We start from the raw sequence: 11,477 nt of genomic DNA, 5'->3' as shown, positions 1-11,477 counted from the left end.
AATATGTGAATATGTGAATAGGTTGCTCTTGATTAGTTGTTTGGTTGTTAGCTTGTAAATATGTCTCTTGGTTGTTAGCTTGCTTTAATAGATTTTTGTTTTAAAATGTATATGTGAATAGTTAGTAATCTTGTTTAAATTGTCTTTTTGACTTGAATTAAATGTTTAAAAATTTTAATTATTTTTTTTGAATAATTAAAATAATTTTGGTAGACTTTTGTTTGTACATATTAAAAGTGCTTTGAACAGTTCATAATTTTGATTTGAAAAATAAAATTTTAAATTAATTTTAAAGTTAATGTAAATAGTTGCATATTTTTATTAATTTCTTGTTTATATATATTTTGAGATGTTAGGTGAAATTCTGTTAAAAAAAAAAAAAAAATTCAACTATGCGTATGTACGTGCGCACGCACACTCTTATTCACGCGCTGTGCTGGGAGCGCTCTCAGAGTTGGTGCGTCCGCATCCCCCAATTCACCCCTTCTGATGTCTTCCCCTCTTCTCTGAGCCAACCATTCACCATCATCATCTTCATCTTCTTCACCATCATCACCATCCATCACTTAAACCAACCCGCCGCCCCTCTCCCCATTTCTTCACCTCTTCTTCTCTTCCCCTTCCCCGTTTCCTGTTCACATTTCTCCGACAACCACCTCCGCGATTCCAACCTTCGCCGCCGCACCCCTTTTCGGCGTCCCAACCCGTCACCACCCCCTGTTCGAACCGGAACCCCCGCTGAGACCCTCCTTTTTGCGCTACCCTAGCGCTGTCGTCCAACGCCTGTTTGCAGCGCCGCCTCCTTCCGGCCTCTCTCCTTCTCGCGTCACTTCGTCTTTCCCCTTTCGATGCCTCACCTCCAACCACCGCTCCCGCCAGCGCGCCGTTGAAGCCCAGCCGTCCATCCCTGTTCTGCCTCAGCTCCCTCATTGAACAGAACAGCAGCTCCGGCCCCTCTGTACGACCCTGTGCCCTTTTCCACCGCGAATCACCCTAGCCTCCACCATCAGCGAGCCGCAACCCTCTTCTCCTCTCTCCATCTCACTCGCGAAACCACCGAACCCTAGCTCCGCCAACCACCACCGCGAACCACCGTCGCCATCCGTTTTCGCCGCCGACCACAACCCACACCGTCGCGCCCCTTTCTCTTCTTCTTCGCGCACCTTCTCACACCAGACCCTCTCGTTCTTTCTGGGTTGAAGAAGAGAGCAAGTACAAGCTTTTATTCTCTTCGTCTCAAGCGAGTCCAGCTGCTGCGACGTATCCCCTGTGTCTTCCAGCCCTGTGTCGTCTTCCCTCTCTGACGCTGCCCTTGGCCGGCCGTGCTGCCGTGGCTGCAGCCCACCACCTCCCCTTCCCCTTCTCTGTTCTGTTTCTGCCTTTCCAGGTTCCATTTTCTTTTCTGTTTTCTATTCCCTTATCTGTTTTCTGTTAGCTTAGTTTAATTTTTGTTGATTAAGTCAGTTAGAAATGCATGTTAGTTGATTAGGTTGTTAGAGAATCTGAGCTGGATAGTGGATTTAGGTTTGTTTTGATTCATGCTGCTGATTGAAAATGTTGCTGTTTCATTGATTTGCCCCTGTGCTAATTTGGCTTGTCTGATTCTTCTGCACCCCCGTTTCTTGCTGTTGTGTTCAAATTTATTGCCGCTGTTTTGAATGAATATTTTCTGAATTTTAATCCTTCTTTTGATATACGGATAAGTTCAGAATATTGCGTGTGCAGTGAGGATGATTTTTAATAATTTTCTGGAATTGATTTGACCTTGCTGCTGCAATCTTTGTTCGCTGCTGATGTTGCGCAATCAATGTTGCTTAACTATTTTCGATATCCATCTTTAATGCACTTGATTAGTCGAGTTGGCACTTCATTGCTGTTGGTTTCAACTGTTGTTAACTCCACTGATTTGGTCGCTGAAAGCTGAGTTTTCTCTGCTTTCACTATTCTGCTGCATTCTTGTAACAGTTGATCAATTTCCGGATGTGTTTGTGCAATGGTGATTTGTGCTCAATGTCTGCGTTAAAACTGTTATTGCTGCTGTGTTTATGCTTCAGTTTACACTTAAGCACTTGACCCAACATGCTTATTTGTTTAAATTCATGTTGAATGCTGGTGATTGGTTGTTGAATCGAACAAAAAGAGTGCTGCTGAATTGTTCTTTGTTGATCTGTTGTGGTGCTGAATTTTGAACCATCACTTTTGCTCATGGTTCAAAGAATGTTGCTTGATACCGTTGGTTTGGTTTTCATTATTTGTTCATGCTTTATTACTGGATAATTGGCTTATTAGTTTGGTTCATATGAATTCAGATATGATTTTTGTGTTTTCACTAGTTAATGAATTCCTATGGCATCTGAATTGATTGTGTGAATTCGGGAAATAGCCAATTTACTGCTGAAATGCTGCTTGAATTTATCTTAATCTGTTTGAATATTAATTGATTGAGTTGATATTTCATTGCTTTTGGTTTCTAACTGTTGCTAAGCTCAATTGATTGATTATCCGGCTAAGTGCTTCACTGTTTTGGTTGCTGGAAGCTGGAAGCTTTGGGTTTTATTATTCACTATTTGGTTGTTGTCCTATTTGGTTGCTCAATTAAACTGCATTGTATTGTTTGAGCAAACAAGTTCTATTTGACGAATTTCTGTGTCAAAATAGACCCTTGTTTGCTACATGATTTCTGATTTCCCTAAGAACTTCTTTGCAAGTTTTGGTCATGCTTCTAACTTTCTTTGCTTACTTGTGATGCTAATTTACTTCTATACATTGAATAGTTCTGGTGAATTTTTAAATTGACCATAAACTTGAAATTCTTTGGAAAATTTGAGCCTCTTTTGCATAAACTCACAAGTTTAAAGGTTTTTAATTTATGTGGCTGATTTGATTCATTCTATTCATGCCTAACTTACATTAAGTCACATAGATAATGAGGTTTTCAATTCTTGTTTCAACTTGTGACTTTAATGCTTCGTTATAATTTGGTGTTTGAATTTTCCTTGTTTACCTTTGTCAACACCAAAATGTCTCAGCTTATGCTAAGTGGATGTGCCCACTATTCTTTGATTATATGCCCATTATAATTGCATTACTCACTTAAGCATAAGGCATATTTTATTTTGAGATGTTGAACATGAACTTGCTTGTTTTGGAACTGTGGAAATTTTCAGAATTTAGGGACGTCTTTGCTATGCCCATAACTTTTGCCTTTCTCTTTTGTTTTCAACTAACTCTTTTATTTCCTTTACATGACTTTGACCTTTGTTTACTTTTTCAACTAACTTTTTCTTCTTAACATAACTATTGACTATCTTTTCTTTCTTTTCTTTTTCAACTAACTATTTTCTTTTTACTCACATAACTTTTAACTTTCTTTTTCTTTTCAACTAACACTAACTTTTCAACTGTTTTCTTTTCTTCACCGACCTTTTGACTTTTCCTTTCCTTTTCTACTAACTTCCCTTTTAACCTTTTACTTGTTTTCTTTTTCTTCGTGCATAGCAATAACGCTCCTTTCTTCTTTTTCTCTTTGATAAACAAGCAAGTTAGCTTTCTTAGATTCCTTTATTTGATTGGAAGTTACTTCTTCTAACTTGAATCTCATGTGTGCTTCCATTCAAATTTATATTATCTATTCACTTCATATGCTGTTTTGTGACTTAGCTCTTTCCTTTTCAGCACCACCATCACTCTTGCAGCCACTTTTGTAAGGCGACGGCAGTGACAACTCCTTCCACTCGGCATGATCGTGAGCACCGAGGATGGTGCTGCATTTTAAGTGTGGGGAGGTTGTCCAACTTCAGCATCGCATTTTGGGTGACAAGCTTCATTTCCGAACACTTCTAGTTTAGTTTCTTTTTATACTTGTTAGTTGCTTTGTATATATTTCATCCTCTTGAGAGACTTCTTAGTTTAGTTTATTGCACTTACTTAGCTTATTGCACTATTCAATTTTGTTTGTACATAACTTAGTATTATATAATAGTTATGCATATTTTGATATTTTGCTCTTAATTTTGGCTTGTATATATGTTCTTTTTGGTTTTTAGTCTTGATTGTGATTTGGGATGATGTGATGATTGCACTTAAATTTGATTTTCTATGCATTTACTATTTTGGTTTGATTGAAAGTAGGAATTAAACTTAGGATTTTTTTTACTTTTTCCATCCAATCACATTATATATATATATATATATATATATATAGAATAAATGTTAGTCAAATTAATGCAGTTTCCAAGAAGCGTACTTTTTATCTAGAGCATTGAAATTCAAATTGAATTGAGTTGAAATCTTTTGAAACTTGCATGATTTATATATTGTGGAATATGGTTTTTTAGTTAAAGAACGTATAACTTGTGAGTTTTTGAGCCTTATTGTGTGGTTATATCATTTGACCACTTATTTCACTTTTGTATGTTGCTCTTCTCTATGATTACAATCTTTGGTTTGTTCAAATCTATATATCCATTGTTTAATGTATTTTTATGCAATTATGTGATTGAAGCCATCACTTCTTTATAGCTCACTTCATCCAAATAGCCTACTATTTCATTCACCTTTGTTTGCTATTTTGAGCCTTTTTAATCCCCTTTTGTTCTTTATTTTGCCACACCATTAACCTTAAGCGAAAAAACAATGAAGTGTCCCTTATTTGAATCTTTGAGTAGCTTAAGTTAGTGAGAGTGTGTAATGTTTAAGTGTGGGGAAAATGTGGGAACTTTGGGTGATGAAAATGTGTTTTATGCTTATTGAAAAATGTTGGAAATTTGGGTGCATACTCATATAATAATATTATAGAAACCATATGCATTGATGTGTTGATATATATATATATATGTTATAACAAAAAAATAATAATAATAAAAAAAGGGGACAAAATTACCCTAATATGAAATCTAATAAAAATCAATGCATATGTGATTGAATTTGATGCATGAGTGTGTATATATGTAAAAGTGAGATTATGTGTAGCTAAGCTTGATATTAGAAGTTTATAGGTTGAGTGTGTGTTAAGTGTTAGCTTAGATTAATCAAAGATTCAAATGCAAGCTCACTTAGCCGATATTTTCCGATATATTTTGATTTGATTTGAATGGATTGCATCACATGAACCTACATTTACTCACTTAAATAGCATGTTTTTGTGTTTTCTCTCTAAATTGTGCCTAATTGTGAAAACATGCTATTTTGTGCTTATTTTAATCACTTTTATCCCACTTTTATGCCATTCAATACCATGACATGTTTGTTGAGTGATTTTAGGTCCTAAAGGCAAGTTTGGCATGACAAAAGAGGAAGGAAGCATGAACAAAGGGAGAAAACATGAAGAAAACAAAGGAGAAGCACACATTGGAGTGTGCGTGCGCACAACCAACCATGCGTACGCACAAGAGCCACAAAATCATGTGTGCGTACGCACGACATCCTGTGCGTACGCACAAGAAAAAAATCAGCATGTGTGCGTACGCACAGGTACCAGCGCGTGACTTCATTAATGCAAATCGATGGGGGCGATTTCTGGGCCTCCAGAGCCCAATTTTTGGACCTTCTGAAGCTGATTCTTCCTATATTAGACAAGGCCTCACTCCATGTGAAGGGGGGAGCACTTAGGTTTATGTTTTTACATGTTTTTGTTAGTTTTCTAGAGAGAGAAGCTCTCCATTCTCTCTAGAATTAGGGTTTTTAGCTTTATTCTCTCTTTAATTTCTCTCTTTAATTCTTGTTTTGATGTAGTTTCAATTATGTTTCCATGCTTTGTTATCTTAGTTCTCTTACTTCTTCTTCTTAATTTCTCTTTTATGTCATTTTTATTTTATGAACACTCTTGTTACTTTTGATTTCATTTAATGCAATTTTGATGTTTTATATTTCTTTGTTGTCAATTTGAGTTGTTATTTTCATTTTCATGCAATTGGTAGTTATAGAATTTATTTTTATTGCAATTTATGACATTTTTTCTTTTATGCATGTTAGGTGTTTGATAAAATGTCTCTTTTAGATTTTGCCTAGCTTTTCACACTCTTGGCTTGGAATTGGATAATTAGGTGACCTTGAGTCATAGATGTCCATTCGATATTTTGATTAGGATTGTTAGTTGGTTTGGTTTCTGCTAACGCTAGTCTTTCACTAAGTTAATTAGTGAGTTGTGGATTGAGATCAATTATGCCCTTATGACTTATTCTCGATGTTATGATAGACTAATTGGGATTAATTCTTAGCAATTATCATGTTTGTGGTCTATGATTATGATAGGAATCCTTAATTCACAATCCTTGCTAAGAGTTCCTCCTTTTTGTCACTTGAATTCCATTTTTGATTTACTTGCTTTGACTTTTAATTTTCTTGCATGCTTATTTACTTTCTTGCACTTTAGCTTCTTGCTCCTTGCAATCACAACCCTCAATCCCTCATAGCTAATAATTGAACATTTCATTGCAATTCATAGGGAGAACGACCCGGGAGTTTAAGTACTCTTGGTTATTTGATTTGAATTGTGATAATTCTTTGATTTAAACTTTGATTGCGAGAGTTAATTGTTGGTTTGGACTATGCTATTAACGAAGTGATTCTTATTTTGATTGATTCTAAACCGACAATAATTCTCACACTAATAAACAAGTGCATTGATTAAGATAAGAATGACAATAATATTAATTCTTTAAAATAACAGAACTCTTAATCTTAACAATAGAGGTTTAGTTGCTCATGATGCGCAAAAATCCTAGCAGAGAAGAGTGTAAAAGTGCGGAGAAGAGAGAAGAAGAAGAACAGGCCCTAAGCCAAGATATCTTTGATAAACCACTATTTTATGGTTTATCTTGTGTTTAATTGAGTGGTTTTAATCAAGTCTTTACCCAGTATTCATATGATTTGCATGGCTTTACAATTCCTTCCTAGTCTTGATCTATGGTTGAAAACTTGCTTCCTAGAAGTCTTTAATTTGTGATTTTAATTCTCCTTTATACCTTTATACTATTCGATTCTGTGATCCGTGTGTTAAGTGTTTCAGGCTTTATAGGGCAGGAATGGCTTAGAGAATGGAGAGGAAGCTTGCAAAAAATGGAAGGAACATAAGAAACTAAGGAGATAACCAGCGAGCATCGACGCGCATGCACGGCTCACGCGTGCGCGCGACATGGAGAAATTTGCAGCGACGCGTGCGCGTGCCTGACGCGTACGCGTGGATTGGAGTTCTGCAAGATGACGCGTGCGCGTGCCTGACGCGTACGCGTGGATTGGAGTTCTGCAAGATGACGCGTGCGCGTGCTTGACGCGAACACGTGACACGCCAAAACGACCAGCGACGCGTACGCGTGACTGACGCGTACGTGTGACATGCGCGATCTGCAGAATTAACAGAAAACGCTGGGGGCGATTTCGGGCTGAGTTTTGACCCAGTTTTCGGCCCAGAAACACATATTAGAGCCAGGGAACATGGAAAGACTCAACACACATTCTCATTAGCATAGTTTTTAGTTTTTAGATCTGAATCTAGAGAGAAATTACTTTCCCTCTAGGTTTTCCACACATTCATAGTTTATTAGTTTTATGCTTTTGCTTTTGGATATTTGATAAACCACTATTTTATGGTTTATCTTGTGTTTAATTGAATGGTTTCATCAAGTCTTCACCCACTTATTCATACTAATTGCATGATTTTATAAGGGCAATTTACTTAAATTAATAGAATAGCAGAATCCTTTACCTAAATGTGCAAAACTGATTGTTGTTACCTGCATGTGCAAAAACTCATTTCTATGTAATCCGTGGCAACCCACCACGGTTTCCAAACGTGCATAAACCGTGGCAGGTCCCAGCGGTTTAGGGGCAAAAACTATAGAGTGTAAACCGTGGTAAGTCACCACGGTTTACGAAGGAGGCATGGCATGCATAAACCGTGGTAAGTCACCACGGTTTATGAGGAAAGTGGATTGCACATAAAACCTGGTAACCCACCGCGGTTTATGTGTGTGTAGCTATATAAGTAATCCGCTGAACGCTGGGACGGATCATTTGGGACAGCACAAAAAAAAGGAAGGTGTTGTGGTGTTGAGAGGATTTGGGAAAACTTTGGAGGTGTGAAGGAGGAGTGGGTGGTGGAGTCAATGGAGGGTGAGGATCGCTTGTATCGACTAAATGACGTCGCTCACGTGGCAGGATATATCGACGAAGAGGTTAGTTACTATTATTGTTATTATTATTGTTATTAAGATTCATACTAATATAACAATTGATATTATTAGGAATATTGTTAGTAAAAATATTTTATTATGTTTATTTGTATTGTTATTCTGATTAATGTTATTTATATAAATGTTGATATTATTATGGTTACTGTCAATCAAAATGTGAGGCGTTTATTAATATTGTCTACGTAAATGTTAATATTATTATCGGTATTGATAGTAATGCATATTTTATTATGCTTATTTATTTTGTTATTCTGGTTAATAGTATTTTTGTAAAATATTTTATTATAAATGTTAATATTTTATTGAGAAATATTTTTTTTCTTTATTTATATTGTTATCATGAGTGCATAATATTCGTAATTTCATTGTTTATTACACAATAAGAGAATCAATGAATTTAATGTGACGATTCTACTAATTTTTACCAAAATTATGTTTGGTATTGTTTGTAATGGTTGTTTGTTAAGGGATTTTGTTACCCACGTTTTGCAGCCTAGTAGGGTTATTAGCGCCGTTAGGAGGCAGCAGAATATGCCCTTACATGACCGGATTATACCGTATCTGGAGACTGCGGGCTTGTATCATCTGGCTAGGCTAAACAGTCAGTGGTTCTGGGTTGATGAGTCTCTCCTTAGCGCATTTATTGAGCGGTGGCGTCCGGAGACGCACACGTTCCACATGCCGTTTGGTGAGTGCAGCATTACTTTACAGGATGTCGCGTATCAGCTGGGTTTGCCGATTGATGGTGCGCCCGTTAGTGGGTGCTTGACTGAGTTTGAGAATCTGATGGAACACGGTAGACCAGCATGGGTGTGGTTCCGGGAGTTGTTCGGAGAGTTACCTCCACAGAGTAAACTCACGCAGATGACAGTGTGCTACACATGGTTCCACGAGAGGTTCCGGGTTCTCCCTGCAGATGCTACTGATGAGACCGTGCGTGTATACGCACGTGCTTATATCCTGATGCTGTTGTCGTCTCAGCTGTTTGCGGACAAGAACGCAAACTGGGTCCACCTTTGCTGGTTGCCTTATTTGGCATCATTGGACGACTTGGGCAGATATAGCTGGGGCTCGGCTGCACTGGCCTGGTTGTATAGGTGTCTTTGTCGTGGTACAAACAGGAACGTCGTTAACTTGGCTGGGCCGCTACAGCTATTACAGTCTTGGATTTTCTGGAGGTTTCCCACTCTCAGGCCCACTGGTTTTGACCGGTTCGGGTTTCCTCTTGCTTCCAGGTAGGGTTTAGTATTTTCCGTTCATAAATTGTAAAAACAGCATCTGTTATTCTTTGTTTTGACATCATTTCAATTAAAATTGTAAGTGGGATAAGTTTGTGTCGAGGAACGATGCAGGGGCACAGAGATTAGTTTCTGCATGCCTTACACTGGATCGACTGCGTGTCCACGATGTGAGTCATTTATTTATTGCTGATACTAGAACTAGTTTTTCTTAAATGTCATTGTCTCATGAAACTCTTACTGTTTCGATACAGTTTGTGTGGGAGCCTTACTCTTCTGTTGATGTTGCTGCTGTTATTCATCCGGAGATACTAGCTGACGAGCACCGAAGGCTATGGACGGCCGTCACTAGCCTGATATATTTTGCTGCGATCGAGTGGCACCAGGTTGATAGGGTTCTACCCCAGTTCGGCGGTGTTCAGCATCTCCCACAGCCAGCTCTGAACATAGATTGGCTACATGCAAAGGATGGTAGGGGTGGGGACCGGTGGTTTCCCACGTATTATCAGGAGTAGCACCAGCATTGGGAGAACAGGCTTCAGTCAGTCATATGGGTCGATCGAGTCCTCGACCCCGGACCATCAGCAGAGTACCTGGAGTGGTGGTGCCATGTGGCGCACAGGTTCCTATCCCCAGATGTAGCATTTCAGGATCCGAGGCCGATTGTCTTGACTGAGGAGGCGCGTCACAGAGGGTCGTCCCAGGCACCTCCTAGAGAGTACGTTTATGACAGACCAGATAACAGACGAGTCGATCGGCGTCGCCGTGTAGGGACCCGGACCACCGATCGCGAGTAGAGGGAGTTTGCCGACCGTTTGGAGGAGGACGTTCCTGCAGCTGAGCCTAGGGATGCAGTGGACTACCGTGTTCCTCGACGTAGAGGCAGACGGCCACCTGCACGGCCTAACCGTCGAGGTGCGCATGACGGAGGACCATCCGAGCAGGGTGACGGCACTCATCATGTGCTCGTTGAGGAGGTAGTTGGATCAGCATCAGCTATGGATCAGCCGACGTTCGACGTGGGTACTAGCTCTCAGCTGTTTGGGAACGTGACCCCACATGCTTTCGCTGAGTTTACTACCGCGGCTGTCGGGATGGACATTGATGATCCTGTTACTGAGTCCGAGTTCTACAGGGACATAGCAGACATGCTTAAGGATGATGATGATACCCATTATAGGCCACAGATGCCTAAGGAGCATGCCCAGTTTGCTGATCAGCAGCCACCGAGTGACGATGTTCAGGCTCAGTTGCCAGTTGACCTCAACGAGCCTGCAGTATCTCCGTCTGACCCATGGTTTGCGTTAGGAGGGACATCTGCCTCTGCTTTCAGCGCGGTTCCCGCACAGCCCTCAGCAATAGCGGCAGATCACAGACCGAGGCGGGTGAGGTGTCCTCCTTTGTGTGGCACCGGAGGTCACCTTCTTGGCCAGTTCGACGATGATGACAGTTACACCATTGAGGATTCTGATTAGTTTTGTTATATGTTCCCGTCCGGTAGGACCTTTGTTAGTTCATGTATTTAGCATGCTAGTATGTACTTATGGCTTTCAGACTTATGTTAAATGTTAATTTTCTTTTGACCAAGCAGTTTAACTGGTTTCAGCTTCTTTTATATGTAGTTCTACGGTTTATTTTATAATGCACAATATGAACGATACCAAAGTGGTTTAATCAAACAGGTAAAATAGCAGGAATTTATTCATCAGAAATTTTTGCATTAAAGAAACATGTTGACAGTCACAGACTTAACCAACCAAACGTTACTAAGATTATCTAGACCCTGAAACAACTAAAATAGCATAGACGGCATTTTACATGACATGATATCTACGCATCCCCTCCACCACTTTGTCTTCACTGGTGACAGTTCCTCCGCGTATGCCCAGGCTGACGGCATAGCCCACAACGCTTCGGCTGGTTCGATTGAGACTGATCCATACTTCCACGGATCCTGGTGGCCTTTGGACGACCTTCCTTTGCACGCCGCATATTGGGGTCAGGAATGATGGTAGGCCCAGCATATGGAGGCCATAGTCCTTCAGGG

At 39.6% G+C, this 11,477-nt stretch overlaps 1 long non-coding RNA gene across 1 annotated transcript; it reads left to right on the top strand.

Annotated features, from left to right (window-relative positions):
- Positions 1–375: 375 nt before the first annotated feature.
- On the top strand, positions 376–5,867 carry LOC140178307 (uncharacterized). The gene is made up of 3 exons (XR_011870998.1): positions 376–1,387; positions 3,676–3,842; positions 5,263–5,867. It is a non-coding gene; the product is annotated as an uncharacterized lncRNA (long non-coding RNA).
- The last annotated feature ends 5,610 nt before the right edge of the window (positions 5,868–11,477 follow it).

This window comes from Arachis hypogaea, chromosome 14, assembly GCF_003086295.3.
Source record: "Arachis hypogaea cultivar Tifrunner chromosome 14, arahy.Tifrunner.gnm2.J5K5, whole genome shotgun sequence".
Classification (NCBI taxonomy): Eukaryota; Viridiplantae; Streptophyta; class Magnoliopsida; order Fabales; family Fabaceae; genus Arachis; species Arachis hypogaea.
Note: the sequence above shows the minus strand (reverse complement) of the source record. Positions and strands in the feature narration are given on the sequence as shown.